Genomic DNA, 19,322 nt, shown 5'->3' on the forward strand with positions numbered 1-19,322 from the left:
GCTCGTGAGGATGCGGTTGGCTTTCTGAGCTGTGAGTGCACATTGCTGGCTCTTGCCCACTTTTTCCTCCACCAGTACCCCCAAGTCCTTCTCGGGAGGGCTGCTCTCAATCCCTTCATGCCCCAGCCTGTATTGATACCGGGGGTTGCCCCGACCCACGTGCAGGACCTTGCACTTGACCTTGTTGAACCTCATGACGTTCACATGGGCCCACTTCTCAAGCTTGGGCAGGTCCTGAAATGGCATCCATCCCTCAGGCGTGTCAACCGCACCACTCAGCTTGGTGTCACCTGCAAATTTGCTGAGGGTTCGCTCGATCCCACTGTCTATGTTGTTATTGAAGATATGAAACAGTACTGGTCCCCATAGGGGTCCGTGAGGGACACCACTCGTCACTGATCTCCATCGCGACATTGAGCCGTTGAGCACCACTCTCTGGATGCGACCGTAGACTTAGTTCCTCAGGTGGTCTCGATAACGGGCCTTGCTCTGTTACTTGCTGGGTCCTTGAGAGTGCTGGAGGGTGAAGAGTGTTTTCTTCTTCCAGAAGGAAAGGAGAGGTGGAGGGGCAGTCTGTCTGTCTTGCACAGAGTGGAGGAAAGCAGGAAGGTTGTTCCCTGTCCGGAGGGATGGAAGGTGGAAGGGAAGAGGAATGCGAGCTCTTGCCAAAGGGCATGCCCGTGCTTCTTGTCAAACGTGGTGCAGACATGTAGGAAATATTCTGGTAAAGGCGAAAAAGAGAAGAAGGAGCAAGTATGGAAGAGAAGAGAAGAGGAGGCAAGGATAGGGCAGGGCGAGGCAAAAAAGAAAAAGGCAGAGAGAGAAAAGAAGGATGAAAGAGAAAGAAAGAAGGCAAGAACGAGAAAGGAAGAAGGAAAGGAAGGACTGTATGTAAGGAGAAAGCAAGTAAGGAATAAAGAAAGAAGGAAGAGCAAGGAAGGAAGGAAGGAAGAGATGATAGAGGGGATTACTAGCATGCACCAACGTTCTCTCTTCCTGCTGAATGGAGCTGAGGTCGGTACTTCAGGAGGGTGTGCAAGGCTTGGTGAAAAGTGTTGAGGAAGAGGAAAGAGCTCTTGCCCCAGGGCATGTCCGTGCTCCATGGCGAGAGCGGTGTAGTCATCTAGACAAGCTGTTGGTAAAGGAGACAAGGAAGAGGCAAAGAGGGAAGAAAAAGCGAAGGAGGGAGGAGGACAGGGAAGAGAAGACGAGAAGAAAGAGGGGAAAGAAGAGAAGGAAAGAAGGAAGGAACAATGGATGGAAAGATAAGCAAACAAGAACGAGGCAAGCAGTAGAAAAAAAGAAGACCGAGAAAGGAAGAGACGATAAATGAGTTTAGTACACTGCACCGACGCTCTCACTGTTCACAGAAAGGTGGTGAGGGAGAGAAGGAGGAAAGAAAGAAGGAAAGAGAGGAAGAGAAAGAAAGGAAGAAAAAAAAGCTAGGAAGGAATGAAGCAAGGAAGTAATTAAGGAAGAAAGGAAGATGACAAAGGCGCGAAAGACCGAAATCGTAGAGGAGATTACCAGCGTGCACCGACCTTACTAGACGCTGAAGGGAGTTGGTCCTAAGAGCCTCCGCTTGGTTAGAGTACCGCGCTCCGGCGCTGATGGCCCGCAATTAGCGCTGATGGCTCCGTGTGTGAGGGTGTCCGCCGCGGCGCCGGAGGCGAGCGACGAGCTGCGAGCGGAGTAAAGAAGAGAGAAGCAGGGAAGGAGCAGCAAAAGGGGAGGCAAGAAGAGGGCGGTGCAGGGCAAGATCGCAAAGAAGAAGGAAGCGAAAAAGGAGACAGAACAAAAGAAAGAGGAAGGAGACGGAGGAAAGAGAAGAAAGAAAGAAAGAAAAGAAAAGAAAAGAAAGAAAGAAGAAAAAGAAAAGAAAGAAGAAAAGAAAGAAAGAAAAGAGAAAAGAAAAGAGAAAGAAAAGAAAGAGAAAAAGAGGAAAGAGAGCGGAAGAAAGAAACGAACAAGAGAGCATTGAAGGAAGGAAGAAGAGAAAAGAAGAAAGACAGAGGAAGAGGAAGGAAAGGAATCTGTGCAAGCAAAGACTAGCACGCGAGGAAGAAAGAAGTAAGGAGCGGGGAAAAAAAGAGGACAAGAAAGAAGCGAAAGGAAGAGGCGAAGGGCAGGGAGAGAGGAGAGAGGAGATGAGCGGCGCGGGGCTGGTGGGGAGCGTGTGAGGCGGCGGAGCAGCACAGGGTGTCGCTGCAGGCTCAGAAACGGCGGCGGAGCGGCGAGGCGGCTCCGCGCCGGTGCGGCGGAGAGCCCGGCTGTGAGCGCGGGGGGCGGCGCGGGGCGGGCAGGAGAGGCGGTGCGTCCGGGCGGCGGCGGGGAGCCGTGCGGGGCCCGGGCGGGTGCCGGCGGCGGCGGCGGTGGCGGCGGCAGCGATGGGCGTGTGTTGGGGTGCGGTGGTGCGGGTGCTGTTGCTGCAGGCGGGGTGGGCGTTGGGCGTCGGGCAGGTGCGGTACTCGGTGCCGGAGGAAGCGAAGGCCGGGACGGTGGTGGGCCGGCTGGCGCAGGACCTGGGCCTGGAGGCGGGCGAGGCGGAGGCTTGGCGGCTGCGGCTGGTGGCGCAGGGCCGGCGGGCGAGCGTGGAGGTGAGCGGGGCGAGCGGGGCGCTGGTGGTGAGCTCGCGGCTGGACCGGGAGGAGCTGTGCGGGAAGAGCGCGCCGTGCGCCCTGCGGCTGGAGGTGCTGGTGGAGCGGCCGCTGCGCGTCTTCCACGTGGAGCTGGAGGTCACCGACATCAACGACAACGCCCCGCTCTTCCCCGCCGCCCGGAAAAACCTCAGCATCGGAATCCCCTCCGGCTCTCGGTTCCCGCTGGAGGGCGCGTCGGATGCAGACATCGGAGCCAACGCGCAGCTCTCCTATACACTCAGCCCCAGCGAGCATTTCGTTTGGATGAACAAAGAAAACCAAATCTCCGTAGTCTCGTTTAACGAAATCTCTGGACCGCGAGACGATGCCTGTGCACCGGTTGGTGTTGACGGCGAGTGACGGGGGCCGGCCGTCGCTGACGGGCACGATGGAGCTGGTGATCTCGGTGCTGGACGTGAACGACAACGCGCCCCAGTTCAACCAGTCGGTGTATAAAGTGGAGCTGCCGGAGAGCGCTGCTGCGGGAACCGTGTTTCTACAGCTAGCAGCGACAGACAAAGATGAGGGGATTAATCGGGAAATATATTATTCGTTTAGCGACACGATTTCTGCCAAAGTTCAGAACTTGTTCATAATTGACAGAAAATCCGGGAAATACGGACTGCCGTGTACTGGATTCGAGGAGGTTCAGTCGTATGACCTGGAGATCGAAGCGAGAGACAAAGGTTGGCCCCCGCTGTCGGGTCACTGCAGCGTGGAGCTGGAGGTGGTGGACGTGAACGACAACGCGCCGGAGGTTGGGTGACGTCGCTGTCGGTGCCGGTGCCGGAGGACGCGTCGGTGGGGACGGTGGTGGCGCTGCTGAGCGTGTCGGACCGGGACTCGGGGCGAACGGGCGGGTGCGGTGCGCGTGTGGCCGCCGGCGCCGTTCGGGCTGGTGGCGAGGTTCGCGGGCTCGTACTCGCTGGTGCTGCGGGAGGCGCTGGACCGGGAGCGGGTGTCGGAGTACGAGGTGGAGGTGCGGGCGGAGGACGGCGGGGCGCCGCCGCTGCGCGCAGCCGCGGGGTGCGGGTGCCGGTGTCGGACGTGAACGACAACGCGCCGGCGTTCGCGCAGGCCGTGTACACGGTGCTGGCGCGGGAGAACAACGCGGCGGGCGCGGAGCTGGCGCGGCTGTGGGCGCGGGACGCGGACGAGGCGGGGAACGGGCGCGTGAGGTACTCGGTGGCGGAGGGCGTGGGCGGGGGCGCGGGGCGGGCGGGGGGGGCGGGCGGCGTCGAGCTACGTGTCGGTGGACGCGGAGAGCGGGCGCGTGTGGGCGCTGCGTCCGTTGGACTACGAGGAGGTGCAGGTGCTGGAGTTCGAGGTGCGGGCGGTGGACGCGGGGAGCCGCCGCTGTGCGGCAACGCCACGGTGCAGCTCTTCGTGGTGGACGAGAACGACAACGCGCCGGCGCTGCTGCCGGCGCCGGCGTCGGGCCGGGCCCGGGCGTCGGGCTGGTCGTCGTCGGGTCCGGTCTCGGGGGCGCTGTGGGCGTGGGCGGCGTGGGGGGCGCCGGCGGGGCAGGTGGTGGCGAAGATCCGGGCGGTGGACGCGGACTCGGGCTACAACGCGTGGCTGCGCTACGAGCTGTGGGAGCCGCGGGGGAAGGGCCCGTTCCGCGTGGGGCTGTACAGCGGCGAGGTGAGCACGGCGCGGGCGCTGGAGGAGGCGGACGGCCCGCGGCAGAGGCTGGTGATCGTGGTGCGGGACCACGGGGAGCCGGCGCGCTCGGCCACGGCCACGCTGAGCGTGTCGCTGGTGGAGGGCGCCGAGGCGGCGCTGGCGGCCGCGGGCTCGTCGTCGTCGTCGTCGTCGTCGTCGGGAGCGGGGCTGCGGCCGGCGGCGGGCGCGGCGGGCGGCGCGTCGGCGGCGTCGTCGGCGACGAACGTGTGGCTGGTGGTGGCCATCTGCGCGGTGTCGAGCGTGTTCGTGCTGGCGGTGGTGCTGTACGGGGCGTCCGCGGTGGTCGCCGCGGGCGGCCGTGGTGTCGGGGCCCGGGCCGGCGACGCTGGTGTGCGCCAGCGAAGTGGGAGCTGGTCGTACTCGCAGCGCCAGAGCCGGAGCCTGTGCGTGGCGACGGCGCGGGCAAGAGCGACCTGATGGTTTTCAGCCCAACTTCCCGCCGCCGCCCGGCCCGCGGCGAAGGAGACGCAGCCGGAGCCGCCCGCTCTCCTGGACACGGTCAGTGGCCCTCCCTTTCTGGCCTCTCGCCCCTTCGCCCTTCTTCTCGGTCTCCCTCGCCCTTCTTCGCGTCTTCGTTCTGGCCCGCCGCCTGGGCAGGCGCTGGTGGAGGCGGCTCAGCCCGCGGGGCCTGCGGGCGGTGGGTGCTTGGCGGGTGCTCAAGGGTGTTCACGGCACCTTTGCATCTGCCTCCGCGTCCTTGCCGGAGCCCTCGGCTCTCGCTGTGGGGGGAAACTAGCGGTACTGCCGCAGCCGGCGGCGGTTACCGTCGGCAGCTGAGGTTTGCTGCTGTGGGTGTGAGCTGTTCTCCCGTAGAGTAAAATCGCTGCCGGCTGCGATGAGAGGTGCCACGACATCAGCTTTCGAGACGCTCTTGCTTGGGGTGTGTAGCGTTTGCACGCGAGCTTGCTGAAGGAGTGCAAGACAGGCAGGCTGTGATGGTGACAGTGCCCCAGGCGCTATTTGGTGCCTTATTCGCGTTGCAGAGTGCTGATTGTGCTGGTATGAGATGTGGAAAGTTTTCTTGTGGAAAAGTCTGTCCTCCTCCTGTGTGATTGTCCCCTGCAAGAGCCGTGATGCGAGGTGACAGTTGAGGCTTCAGGGTTTTCTCTCCCGTGGAGTATTTCTCCCTTTGATTCTCCACCAGAGTCATTAAGAAAGTAGGGAAGGCTTTGTGGACTTTTCCTCTGTTGTTTTTCCAAGTATGTATCACTCTACTTAGTAGTCTAAAGTGTTCAGGGAGAGGAGTGTGACGCAAGGTAGGTGTGAAAACGGGAATTTTCTTTTTTTTTCTTGCTTCTCCCCTCGCCCAGGTTGCAGTAGCAGTCTGGCCAGAGAAGTGGCGTGACGTATGCTGGCCTGTTTGATGTTCTTTCAATATTTGCATCAGCAGCCACACAGTTACAAAAGACCTAGAAATCTTCTTTTCGTGATAATATACAAAGAATCAAAACCAGACAAAGACACCCCTCCAAAAACAAAACCCCAAACCCGAATTCTCCTACACAGTCGATATAATCTGTTACAGAGGTGTGCTCGTCAGCATTTGGATTGTTCTCCCACAGCATGAAATCAATGCCATTGCCATTTAGAGCTATGCTAACGTCACCTATAGAAAGAGTGGAGAGTGCACTGGACACCATGTACGTGATGTCATCCATATGTTTTTCATGGTGCTGTCATTGACGGAAGGGCCTGCAAAAGCTGGAGTGAGCCTTGAGGTGGGAAAGGAACCAGTGGCATGTTGCGGAGGAGAATGTGGCAGTGGCACTGAGCAGGGCCTGGGCATCTGCTGATGTGAACTGAGGGAACTGGAAATCCTTGGGAAGACCATGGGCTATGTCATAAGAGGGCAGTAATGGGAGATGATGTGCTTGTCTTGAGAATGCATGTCGCAGACTGTGGAATGGAGGATGCCTAGGGGAAAGTATGAAGCAGGATGGGGATGGAGTGTTCTTGCCCAGGATCTTTCGCGGCTCCCAAGGGTCTGGAGTTGGAGGCCTTCTGGATCTTGAGACAGTGTGTGGTACTGAAATGCCCACAATGTCTTTTGAGGTTATGAATACCTCCCACCAGAGACAGTGCGTTGTGCTGCTGCCTGATTGCCGTAGGCAATGTGTTGGTAAGAGGAGACGAGATGCAGACAGCTGAAGACTGTCTGATGAACCTTTTCACTCCTGCTTTGGGAAAGATGTTGTGGGAAGATAGCGCTTCAACGTGCTGTCCTTGTGTAGTGGTGGGCATCCATAGCAGCTTCCACAGCTGTTGATGCTGCCATGATCATAGAATCGTAGAATGGTTTGGGTTGGAGGGGACCTTAAAGATCATCTAGTTCCAACCCCCCTGCAGTGAGCAGGCACATCTTCCACTAGATCAGGTTGCTCAAAGCCCTGTCCAAGCTTTCCTTGAACACTTCCAGTGATGGGACATCCACAACTTCTCTGGGCAACCTATTCCAGTGTCTCACCACCCTCACAGTAGAGAATTTCTTCCTAATATCTCATCTGAATCCACCCTCTTTCAGTTTAAAACCGTTTCCCCTTGTCCTATCGCTACACTCCCTGATAAAGAGTCCCTCCCCATCTTTCCTGTAGGCCCCCTTTAAGTAGTGGAAGGCCGCTGTAAGGTCTGCCTGGAGCCTTCTCTTCTCTAGGCTAAAGAACCCCAAGTGTCTCAGCCTGTCCTCATCGGGGAGGTGCTCCAGCCCTCTGATGATCTTTGTGGCCCTCCTCTGGACCCGCTTGAGCAGGTCCATGTCTTTCTTATGGTGGGGGCCCCAGCGCTGAACACAGTACTGCATGTGGGGTGTCACAAGAGTGGAGTAGAGGGGGAGAATCACCTCCTTTGACCTGCTAGCCACACTTCTTTTGATGCAGCCCAGGAGACGATTGGCTTTCTGGGCTTTGAGCACACATTGCCGGCTCGTATTCAGTTTTTCGTTCACCAATAGCCCCAAGTCCTTCGTGGCAGGGCTGCTCTCAATCCACTCATCGCCCAGCTGGTATCCATGTTTGGGATTGCCCCAACCCAGGTGCAGCACCTGCACTTGGCCTTGTTGAACTTCATGAGGTTTGCATGGGCCCACCTCTCTAGCCTGTCAAGGTCCCTCTGGATGGCATCCCTTCCTGCTAGAGGGTCAACCACACCACTCAGCTTGGTGCTCCACAAACTTGCTGAGGGTGCACTCAATCCCCCATGTCCCCAACAAAGTTGTTAAATAATACTGGTCCCGATACGGACCCCTGAGGGATACCACTCGTCACTGGTCTTTGCCCGGACATCGAGCCGTTGACCACAACTCTTTGAGTGTGACTATCCAGCCAATTCCTTATCCACCAAATGGTCCACCTGTCAAATCCATGTCTCTCCCTTGTAGAGACAAGGATGTTGTGCGGGACAGTATCAAATGCTTTGCACAAGTCCAGGTAGATGATGTCAGGCATCTTCCCTTATCCACCAATGCTGTAACCCCGTCGTAGGCGGCCACCAAATTTATCAGGCACGATTTGCCCTTAGTGAAGCCATGTTGCATTAGAGCTGTCCGACACCATGGATTTATGGAAGGCAGGTCCTGCTTGACTAACCTGATCTCCTTCTCTGACAAGATGACTGGCTTAGTGGATGAGGGAAAGGCTGTGGATGTTGTTTACCTGGGCTTTAGTAAAACCTTTGACACAGTTTCCCACAGTATTCTCCTGGAGAAAGTGGCTGCTGATGGCTTGGACGGGTGTACTGTTCGCCGGGTAAAAACCTGGCTGTCTGGCCGGGCCCAAAGAGTTGTGGTGAACGGAGTTAAATGCAGTTGGTGGCCGGTCACCAGTGGTGTTCCCCAGGCTCAGTATTGGGGCCAGTTCTGTTTAATAATCTTTATCAGTGATGTGGATGAGGGGATCGCGTGCATGCTCAGTAGGTTTGCAGACGACACCAAGTTGGGCAGGAGTGTTGATCTGCTTGAGGTAGGAAGGCTCTGCAGAGGGGTGTGGACAGGCTGGATCGATGGCCGAGGCCAATTGTGTGAGATTCAACAAGGCTAAGTGTCAGGTCCTGCACTTGGGTCACAAGAACCCCAGGCAACACTATAGGCTTGGGGAAGAGATGGCTGGAAAGCTGCCCGAGGAAAAGGACCTGGGGGTGTTGGTTGCCAGCCGGCTGAATATGGGCCGGCAGTGTGCCCAGGTGGCCAAGGCGGCCAACAGCATCCTGGCTTGTATGAGAAATAGTGTGGCCAGCAGGACTAGGGAAGTGATCATGCCTTTGTACTCGGCACTGGTGAGGCCGCACCTCGAATACTGTGTTCAGTTTTGGGCCCCTCACTACAAGAAAGACATTGAGGTGCTGGAGGTGTTGAAAGAAGAGCAACGAAGCTGGTGGAGGGTCTAGAGAACAAGACTTATGAGGAGCAGCTGAGGGAACGGGGGTTGTTTGTGATAGGTTTGTTGCAAGTGACAGGACGAGAGGAAATGGCCTCAAGTTGCGCCAGGGGAAGGTTTAGAGTAGATATGAGGTAAAATTTCTTCACCGAAAGGGTTGTCAGGCATTGGACCAGGCTGCCGAGGGAAGTGGTTGAGTCACCATCCCTGGAGGTATTTAAAAGACATAGTGCTTCAGGACATGGTTTAGTCGTGGACTTGGTAGTGTTGGGTTAATGGTTGGACTCGACGGTCTCAAGGGTCTTTTCCAACATAAATGATTCTATGATGCTCTTTGGAAATAGTATTGGTCCCAGGTGTGTAAGATGTCCACCCGAGACTGCTGAAGCAGTACAAGATATGAAAGGTAAGCTGCAGAGAGTGTGCTGAACACGGTGTATGTGATACCACCTGCATGTTTTTCTGTGGTGCTCTCATTGATGGAAGGGTCCACAAAAGCCAGACTGAAAGGAAAGCGTGACGTGTTCATGGAGGTGAATGTAGCAGTGGCACTGAGTAGGGCCTGGGCATCTGCTGATGTGCAGGTGACCTTGAGCTTGTCTGAGGGAAGTGGAAATGCTTGAGAAGACCATGGGCCATGTCTTCAGACAAGAATGGGAGATGATGTGCTTGTCTTGAGAACGCATGTTGCAGGCTGGGGAATGGCGGATGCCTAGAGGAAAGCCTGAGGCAAGATGGGCACAGAGTGTTCTTTCGCAGGATCCTTTGCCATGCTGCAAGGGTCTGGAGTTGGAGGCCTTCTGGATCTTGAGATAGTCACATGGTATTGAAATGCCCACAATGTCCTTTGAGGTTATGAAGATCTCCCACCAGAGAGGTCGTTTGTGCTGCTGCCCGATTGCCGTAGGCAATGTGTTGGTAAGAGGAGATGAGAGGCAGACTGGTGAACGTTGTCTGATGAACCATTTCCGCTTGTTTTGAGAAAGGTGTTGTGGGAGGGTAGTGCTTCAATGTGCTGTCCTTAGTGTAGTGGTGGGCATCCATAGTAGCTCCCATCCGTTGATGTTGCCGTGATGGTTCCTTGCTCCTCGTCAGGCGGGATTTGTAAGCGGATGTGATGAGGGGGTGGGCGTAATCTTTGTGTGCTTGATGCCTGTACTTGTGCACTTGCACAGATGGCCTCGGTAGAGGTGGTGTGTCCCCTTGTCATGCTCAACTGAGATATGTGCAAGTACAGGCCAACCCTGGACAGCAGCCCAGCTCTGGTTTTCTGTGGTACCAATTCTCCCACCCAGTTGATATGGTGAGTGTTCTTGCGCTTCGGCATTTGGTGTGGTTCTCTCAAAGAATAAAATCCGTGTGGACTGGGATCAGAGCTGTCACAACTCTAATCACAGAATCTTTTGGAACTCTATCGGAGCGATCCTCCGAGTGGCACGGAGTAGGGCTTGGGGCATCGATCACGGGGAGGGTGACTTTGAGTGGGGAAGAGTCTTCCCTGGCGAAATGGAGATGCTATGCGTCATGGACTGTGTCATTGGTGAAGAACTGCAGAATGTCTGCTTAGCTGGAGATCTCATTTCCCAGGGCTTGGGATAGAGGATTCCAGTAGAAAACGTCAGGAAGACGCCCGGCGCACAGGGTTGCTCGCCTGGGATTGTCTCAGGACCTCCTGAAGTACTGCATATCCTTGCGCCTCAGTGTTCTCTGTGGTCTTCCTGCCAGATGTGAAGACATCTGCCATAGACACCTTTGATCACTATGTTTTTGACGGGGAATGGTGTTGGTCCAAACAGAAGCTTTTCCAAATGTCAATCAAAAATTGGCCAGCCTTCTCTGAACCTCTCCTTGGTTAATGTCTCTGCTCTTAGTCTTGCTAGGGAATGGAAGAAGTGCTCTCCCTATTCAAGAAGTTGGCAAGCCTTGCGTTTCAATACAGGGGAATGGATCCTTTGGTTTTCTTCTCTCCTCTTACCAGAAACTTCCATCTTTTTTTGTTTTTCCTTCTCTCACATTGGCAGTGTGTTGGTAACAGTGGATGAGATGCAGACTGCTGAATTTTGGCAGCTGCTGTCGGGTGGCAGAGTTTCAGGCAGTTGGCCATGAGCGTGGGGGATGGCTTTTCCAGTCTCCTGAGCTGAGGCTGATGTTGAGAGAATGTCCTTAGCTTTCAGGCGTTGCTCCTGCTTCCCCCGTGATAGAAGCGCATAAGGGAGCACTGCGCACTGTCCAGGGATTTCAAGGCTTTTGGAGAACAAGAGTCTTTTTTTTCTGTCCAGCTTCACCAGTATAAGCTGATAACATTAGGGAAAATGTCCCTTAGAAGTAGTTGTCCTGTCCTGAAAATGTTTCTTTTTCTGAAGAAGCAAGCAGTGATTCTACAGGTAAGTTGCTCATATCTGAAGAGAATGAGTTTGAGAGACAGCTGTACTTTGGTTGCTGTTTAGTCATGGTATCTTCATGTTGGATCGACGGACTGTTGCCTGAATTGTCATGCCAGCAATGGCATGTTGATCAAAGCACCAATGCCTGCTCTTGTTCCTTTCCTGCTGCTTCCAGGCACAGGGTGAGCAGGCGAACCATGGGCACGGCGAGCACGGGATGGAGAGAGGAGGGGACCGAGTCCAGGTCGCACGGTTCTAGTCGGCAGTGGGATGTGTGTTGGGTAATCCAGGGGAGAATTTCTTCATCATGAGAAGAGGTGGCGTGGTCAGCTGATATACCTATTCTATAAGGCCGTTGTATATAAAAGAGTTATATGTGGTGGTGTGAGGGTGGTAGTTGATTGTGCTCCGGTGGGTGAAAATTGTATCTAACTAGAGTGAGAGTAGATTATTACCGTGGGGACTTGGAAGTCCTGGGGTAACGGCATGGTCTTTGGTGCATTGTTCTGGCAGTGCATGCCTACCCGAAAGGAGAAGCAAGAGCTGGCCATTCATTGTGCAGGTGAAAAATGAGTCAGAAGAATAGCTCTTTCATTCGAGGTACAAGAGCAGTGTTCGGGAGCTGTGGTTGCCCGTGCTTTTTCGCCTTCCTGGAGATTGTCGTGCTGGGCTGTGATGGGTTTGAGTTCCTGAATGGAAGACTCGCCTGGGTTGTTTGGACTGTTTGGAGCCTGCTTTCATGAGACATCCAAGTATGTGGGGCTTGGTCTTGTTTTTCAGAAGGTGGTAGATTCTTTTCGGATGTAGCAGAGATATTCATGGTCATATCATAGCGTCATAGAATGGTTTTGGTTGGAAGGGACCCTAAAGGTCATCTAGTGCAACCCCCCTGCAATGAGCAGGGATATCTTCAAGAAGACCAGGTTGCTCAGAGCCCTGTCCAGCCTGACCTTGAAGGTTTCCAGGGATGGGGCATCGACCACCTCTCCGGGCGACCTGTTCCAGTGTTTCACCACCCTACATTAAAAACTTTGATCTTATATCTAGTGGAATCTACCCTCTTGTAGTTGAAAACCATTACCCCTTATCGTATCGCAACAGGCCCTGCTAAAGACGTCTGTCCCCATCTTTTTAGAAGCCCCCTTGAAGTATTGAAAGGCCCCAAAGAGGTCTCCCCAGAGCCTCTCTTCTCCAGGCTAAACAACCCCAAGTCTCTCAGCCTTTCCTCCTAGGAGAGGTGTTCCAATCCTCTGATCATTTTTGTGGCCTCCTCTGGACCGCTCCAACAGGTGCATGTCTTTCCTGTGCTGAGGACCCAGAGCTGGATGCAGTACTGCAGGTAGGGTCTCACCAGAGCGGAGTAGAGGGGCAGAATCCCTCCCTCAGCCTGCTGGCCACGCTTCTTCTGATGCTCGGTGAGGATGCGGTTGGCTTTCTGAGCTGTGAGTGCACGTTGCTGGCTCTTGCCCACTTTTTTCCTCCACCAGTACCCCCAAGTCCTTCTCGGGAGGGCTGCTCTCAATCCTTCATGCCCCAGCCTGTATTGATACGGGGTTGCCCCGACCCACGGTGCAGGACCTTGCACTTGACCTTGTTGAACCTCATGACGTTCACATGGGCCCACTTCTCAAGCTTGGGCAGGTTGCCTGAATGGCATCCCGTCCTCAGGCGTGTCAACCGCACCACTCAGCTTGGTGTCACCTGCAAATTTGCTGAGGGTTCGCTCGATCCACTGTCTATGTTGTTATTGAAGATATGAAACAGTACTGGTCCCCATAGGGTCCGTGAGGGACACCACTCGTCACTGATCTCCATCACGACATTGAGCCATTGAGCACGACTCTCTGGATGCGACGTAAGACTTATGTGTTTGAAGTTCCTCAGGTGGTCTCGATAACGGGCCTTACTTCTGTTACTTGCTGGGTCCTTGAGAGTGCTGGAGGGTGAAGAGTGTTTTCTTCTTCCAGAAGGAAAAGGAGATGTGGAGGGGCAGTCTGTCTGTCTTGCACAGAGTGGAGGAAAGCAAGGAAGGTTGTTCCCTGTCCGGAGGATGGAAGGTGGAAGGAAGAGGAATGCGAGCTCTTGCCAAAGGGCATGCCCCGTGCTTCTTGTCAAACGTGGTGCAGACATGTAGGAAAATATTCTGGTAAAGGCGAAAAAGAGAAGAAGGAGCAAGTATGGAAGGAGAAGAGAAGAGGAGGCAAGGATAGGGCAGGGCGAGGCAAAAAAGAAAAAGGCAGAGAGAGAAAAGAAGGGATGAAAGAGAAAGAAAGAAGGCAAGAACGAGGAAAGGAAGAAGGAAAGGAAGGACTGTATGTAAGGAGAAAGCAAGTAAGGAATAAAGAAAGAAGGAAGAGCAAGGAAGGAAGGAAGGAAGAGATGATAGAGGGGATTACTAGCATGCACCAACGTTCTCTCTTCCTGCTGAATGGAGCTGAGGTCGGTACTTCAGGAGGGTGTGCAAGGCTTGGTGAAAAGTGTTGAGGAAGAGGAAAGAGCTCTTGCCCAGGCATGTCCGTGCTCCATGGCGAGAGCGGTGTAGTCATCTAAGACAAGCTGTTGGTAAAGGAGACAAGGAAGAGGCAAAGAGGGAAGAAAAAGCGAAGGAGGGGAGGAGGACAGGGAAGAGAAGACGAGAAGAAAGAGGGGAAAGAAGAGAAGGAAAGAAGGAAGGAACAATGGATGGAAAAGATAAGCAAACAAGAACGAAGCAAGCATAGAAAAAAAGAAGACCGAGAAAGGAGAGACGATAAATGAGTTTAGTACACTGCACCGACGCTCTCACTGTTCACAGAAAGGTGGTGAGGGAGAGAAGGAGGAAAGAAAGAAGGAAGAGAGGAAGAGAAGAAAGGAAGGAAGAAAAAAGCTAGGAAGGAATGAAGCAAGGAAGTAATTAAGGAAGAAGGAAGATGACAAAGGCGCGAAAGACCGAAATCGTAGGAGATTACCAGCGTGCACCGACCTTACTAGACGCTGAAGGGAGTTGGTCGCTAAGAGCCTCCGCTTGGTTAGAGTACCGCGCTCCGCGCTGATGGCCCGTAATTAGCGCTGATGGCTCCGTTTGATGCGGTCGTCGTCGGCGGCGCGAGCGCGGCGCAGGAAAGAGCAAGAACAAGGTAGCAGCAGGAGCAAGAACGTCAGGAAGAGCAAGGAAGAAGAAAACGGAGACAGAACAAAAGAAAGACGAAGAAGACGGAGGAAAGAGAAGATAGAAAGAAAAGAAAGAAAGAAAAGAAAGAAAAAGAAAAGAAAAGAAAAGAAAAGAAAAGAAAGAAAAGAAAGAAAGAAAAGAAAAGAAAAGTAGAAGAGAAGGAAAGAAAGAAAGGCAAAGAGAGAGCATTGAAGGAAGGAAGATAGAGAAAGAAGAAAGACAGAGGAAGAAGAAGGAAAGGAATCTGTGCAAGCAAAGACTAGCACGCGAGAAGAAAGAAGTAAGGAGCGGGGGAAAAAAAAAGAGGACAAGAAGAAGCGAAAGGAAGAGGCGAAGGGCAGGGAGAGAGGAGAGATGAGCGGCGCGGGGCCGGCGGCGCGGGCGCTGGTGGGGAGCGTGTGAGGCGGCGGAGCGCACAGGGTGTCGCTGCAGGCTCAGAACGGCGGCGGAGCGGCGAGGCGGCTCCGCGCCGGTGCGGCGGAGAGCCCGGCTGTGAGCGCGGGGGGCGGCGCGGGGCGGGCAGGAGAGGCGGTGCGTCCGGGCGGCGGCGGGGAGCCGTGCGGGGCCCGGGCGGGTGCCGGCGGCGGCGGCGGCGGCGGCGGCGGCAGCGATGGGCGTGTGTTGGGGTGCGGTGGTGCGGGTGCGTTGCTGCAGGCGGGTGGGCGTTGGGCGTCGGGCAGGTGCGGTACTCGGTGCCGGAGGAAGCGAAGGCCGGACGGTGGTGGGCCGGCTGGCGCAGGACCCTGGGGCCTGGAGGCGGGCGAGGCGGAGGCTTGGCGGCTGCGGCTGGTGGCGCAGGGCCGGCGGCGAGCGTGGAGGTGAGCGGGGCGAGCGGGGCGCTGGTGGTGAGCTCGCGGCTGGACCGGGAGGAGCTGTGCGGGAAGAGCGCGCCGTGCGCCCTGCGGCTGGAGGTGCTGGTGGAGCGGCCGCTGCGCGTCTTCCACGTGGAGCTGGAGGTCACCGACATCAACGACAACGCCCCGCTCTTCCCCGCCGCCCGGAAAAACCTCACTTTATCGGAGAACTCCCTCTCCGGCTCTCGGTTCCCGCTGGAGGGCGCGTCGGATGCAGACATCGGAGCCAACGCGCAGCTCTCCTATACACTCAGCCCCAGCGAGCATTCTCTCTGGATTGCGAAAATCGAATGAGACGAATGAGTCCTATCCTGTGTTTCGCGAAATCTCTGGACCGCGAGACGATGCTGTGCACCGGTTGTTGGTGACGGCGAGTGACGGGGGCCGGCCGTCGCTGACGGGCACGATGGAGCTGGTGGTCTCGGTGCTGGACGTGAACGACAACGCGCCCCAGTTCAACCAGTTGGTGTATAAAGTGGAGCTGCCGGAAAGCGCTGCGGAGCGGACTTTGTGGTGCGAGCTAAACGCCACGGATTCTGGATGAGGGACGAACAGTGAGGTGACTCGTATTCCTCCGACCAGAAGGCTGTTCCCGAGGATGGAGGGAGATTTTCGAGCTCGACAGAAGACGCGGGAGATCCGTCTTAGGGGTGCTTGACTTCGATGAAGTCGGTTGGTCTCTATCGCTATGTGAAGCGAGAGACAAAGGGCACCACCGCTGTCGGTCACTGCAGCGTGGTGTGGAGGTGGTGGACGTGAACGACAACGCGCCGGAGGTGTGGGTGACGTCGCTGTCGGTGCCGGTGCCGGAGGACGCGTCGGTGGGGACGGTGGTGGCGCTGCTGAGCGTGTCGGACCGGGACTCGGGGGCGAACGGGCGGGTGCGGTGCGCGGTGTGGCCGCCGGCGCCGTTCGGGCTGGTGGCGAGGTTCGCGGGCTCGTACTCGCTGGTGCTTGCGGGAGGCGCTGGACCGGGAGCGGGTGTCGGAGTACGGGTGGAGGTGCGGGCGGAGGACGGCGGGGCGCCGCCGCTGCGCGGCAGCCGCGGGTGCGGGTGCCGGTGTCGGACGTGAACGACAACGCGCCGGCGTTCGCGCAGGCCGTGTACACGGTGCTGGCGCGGGAGAACAACGCGGCGGGCGCGGAGCTGGCGCGGCTGTGGGCGCGGGACGCGGACGAGGCGGGGAACGGGCGCGTGAGGTACTCGGTGGCGGAGGGCGTGGGCGGGGGCGCGGGGGCGGGCGGGGGGTGGCGGGCGGCGTCGAGCTACGTGTCGGTGGACGCGGAGAGCGGGCGCGTGTGGGCGCTGCGTCCGTTGGACTACGAGGAGGTGCAGGTGCTGGAGTTCGAGGTGCGGGCGGTGGACGCGGGGGAGCCGCCGCTGTGCGGCAACGCCACGGTGCAGCTCTTCGTGGTGGACGAGAACGACAACGCGCCGGCGCTGCTGCCGGCGCCGGGCGTCGGGCCGGGGCCCGGGGCGTCGGGCTGGTCGTCGTCGGGTCCGGTCTCGGGGGCGCTGTGGGCGTGGGCGGCGTGGGGGGCGCCGGCGGGGGCAGGTGGTGGCGAAGATCCGGGCGGTGGACGCGGACTCGGGCTACAACGCGTGGCTGCGCTACGAGCTGTGGGAGCCGCGGGGGAAGGGCCGTTCCGCGTGGGGCTGTACAGCGGCGAGGTGAGCACGGCGCGGGCGCTGGAGGAGGCGGACGGCCCGCGCAGAGGCTGGTGATCGTGGTGCGGGACCACGGGGAGCCGGCGCGCTCGGCCACGGCCACGCTGAGCGTGTCGCTGGTGGAGGGCGCCGAGGCGGCGCTGGCGGCCGCGGGCTCGTCGTCGTCGTCGTCGTCGTCGTCGTCGGGAGCGGGCTGCGGCCGGCGGCGGCGCGGAGGGCGGCGCGGCGGCGGCGCGGCGGCGTCGTCGGCGACGAACGTGTGGCTGGTGGTGGCCATCTGCGCGGTGTCGAGCGTGTTCGTGCTGGCGGTGGTGCTGTACGGGGCGTCGCGGTGGTCGCCGCGGGCGGCCGTGGTGTCGGGGCCCGGGCCGGCGACGCTGGTGTGCGCCAGCGAAGTGGGGAGCTGGTCGTACTCGCAGCGCCAGAGCCGGAGCCTGTGCGTGGCGGACGGCGCGGGCAAGAGCGACCTGATGGTTTTCAAGCCCCAACTTCCCGCCGCCGCCCGGCCCCGCGGCGAAGGAGACGCAGCCGGAGCCGCCCGCTCTCCTGGACACGGTCAGTGGCCCTCCCTTTCTGGCCTCTCGCCCCTTCGCCCTTCTTCTCGGTCTCCCTCCGCCCTTCTTCGCGGTCTTCGTTCTGGCCGCCGCCTGGGCAGGCGCTGGTGGAGGCGGGCTCAGCCCGCGGGGCCTGCGGGCGGTGGGTGCTTGGCGGGTGCTCAAGGGTGTTCACGGCACCTTTGCATCTGCTCCGCGTCCTTGCCGGAGCCCTCGGCTCTCGCTGTGGGGGGAAACTAGCGGTACTGCCGCAGCCGGCGGCGGTTACCGTCGGCAGCTGAGGTTTGCTGCTGTGGGTGTGAGCTGTTCTCCCGTAGAGTAAAATCGCTGCCGGCTGCGATGAGAGGTGCCACGACATCAGCTTTCGAGACGCTCTTGCTTGGGGGTGTGTAGCGTTTGCACGCGAGCTTGCTGAAGGAGTGCAAGACAGGCAGGCTGTGATGGTGACAGTGCCCCAGGCGCTATTTGGTGCCTTATTCGCGTTGCAGAGTGCTGATTGTGCTGGTATGAGATGTGGAAAGTTTTCTTGTGGAAAAGTCTGTCCTCCTCCTGTGTGATTGTCCCCTGCAAGAGCTGTGATGCGAGGTGACAATTGAGGCTTCAGGGTTTTCTCTCCCCGTGGAGTAATTTCTCCCTTTTGATTCTCCCACCAGAGTCATTAAGAAAGTAGGGAAGGCTTTGTGGACTTTTCCTCTGTTGTTTTTCCAAGTATGCTATCACTCTACTTAGGAGTCTAAAGTGTTCAGGGAGAGGAGTGTGACACAAGATAGGTGTGAGAAACGGGACTTTTCATTTTATTTTCCAGTTTCCAGCGTCCCCCAGGTTGTGGTCTCTCGTTTGTGGCCAGAGTAGTGGCGTGACGTATGCTGGCCTGTTTTGATGTTCTTTCAATATTTGCATCAGCAGCCACACTTTACAGAAGCCCTGGAAATCTTCTTTTCGGAAAAGCAAACAAACAAACAAGCAAACACCCCCCCACCCCACCCCCAATAAACCCACCAAACCAAAACCCAAAGCAAATTCTCCTACACAGTCAATACCATCCATTGGAGTGGGGTGGTCATCAACGTTAGGTTGTTCTGTCACAGCATGAAATATGCTCTTGCCATTAGAGGTGCCCCGACATCACTTTAGAAAGAGTAATGTTCCGAGGTCTGCCACATTTCCTTCTGAGATAGCTGAAACATTGCAAAACATGAGGGTTCAGGAGCAGAGAGCCTGCCGACACCATGTATATGACGCCATCTGTGTGATTTTTCTGGTGGTGTCATTGCTGGGAAGGGTCTGGAAAAGCTGGAGTGAGCCCTGAGGTGGGAAAGGGAACAGTGGCATGTTCATGGAGGTGAATGTGGCAGTGGCACTGAGTAGGGCTTGGGCATTGCTGATGTGAAGGGTGACCTCGAGCAGTGCGAGGACTGTCTGTGGGAACTGAAAATCCTCGGGAAGACCATGGGCCATGTCATGAGAAGACAGCAATGGGAGATGATGATGTGCTTGTCTTGAGAACGCATGTCTCCGAGTAGGGAATGGAAGATGCCTAGAGGAAAGCCTGAGGCAGGATGGACACGAAGTGTTCTTGCCCAGGATCTTTTCCCATGCTGCGAGGGTCTGGAGTTGGAGGCCTTCTGGATCTTGAGACAGTGTGTGGTACTGAAATGCCCACGATGTCTTTTGAGGTTATGAGTACCTTGCACCAGAGGCTGACCCTTGTGCTGCTGCCTGCCTGCCGAAGGCAATGTGCTGGTAAGTAGGGGTGACATGCAGACTGATGAATATTTTCCCTGGTGTTTTGGGAAAGAAGATGTGGGAGGATAGTGCTTCAGTCTGCCAACCCAGCTATTCGTGTTGCCATCATGGCAACCTCTCAGGCAGGATTTGTAAGGGCACATGAGGAGGTGGGTGTAATCTTTGTGCGCTCAGCTTCCCCTACTTGTGCACTTGCAGAGGTGGCCGTAGAGGAGATGGTGTGTCGTCTTGTCATTATTAACTCCTTCAGATATGTGCACGTACATGCCAAA

The 19,322-nt window shown here is 56.9% G+C and overlaps 2 pseudogenes; both read left to right on the plus strand.

Moving 5' to 3' along the window:
• Window positions 1-2,387: 2,387 nt before the first annotated feature.
• Window positions 2,388-5,102, plus strand: LOC127028826 (protocadherin alpha-2-like; annotated as a pseudogene).
• Window positions 5,103-7,927: 2,825 nt separating this feature from the next.
• LOC127028827 (protocadherin alpha-2-like) lies at window positions 7,928-17,626 on the plus strand (annotated as a pseudogene).
• Window positions 17,627-19,322: the final 1,696 nt, after the last annotated feature.

This window comes from Gymnogyps californianus, unplaced genomic scaffold (assembly GCF_018139145.2).
Source record: "Gymnogyps californianus isolate 813 unplaced genomic scaffold, ASM1813914v2 HiC_scaffold_44, whole genome shotgun sequence".
Classification (NCBI taxonomy): domain Eukaryota; kingdom Metazoa; phylum Chordata; class Aves; order Accipitriformes; family Cathartidae; genus Gymnogyps; species Gymnogyps californianus.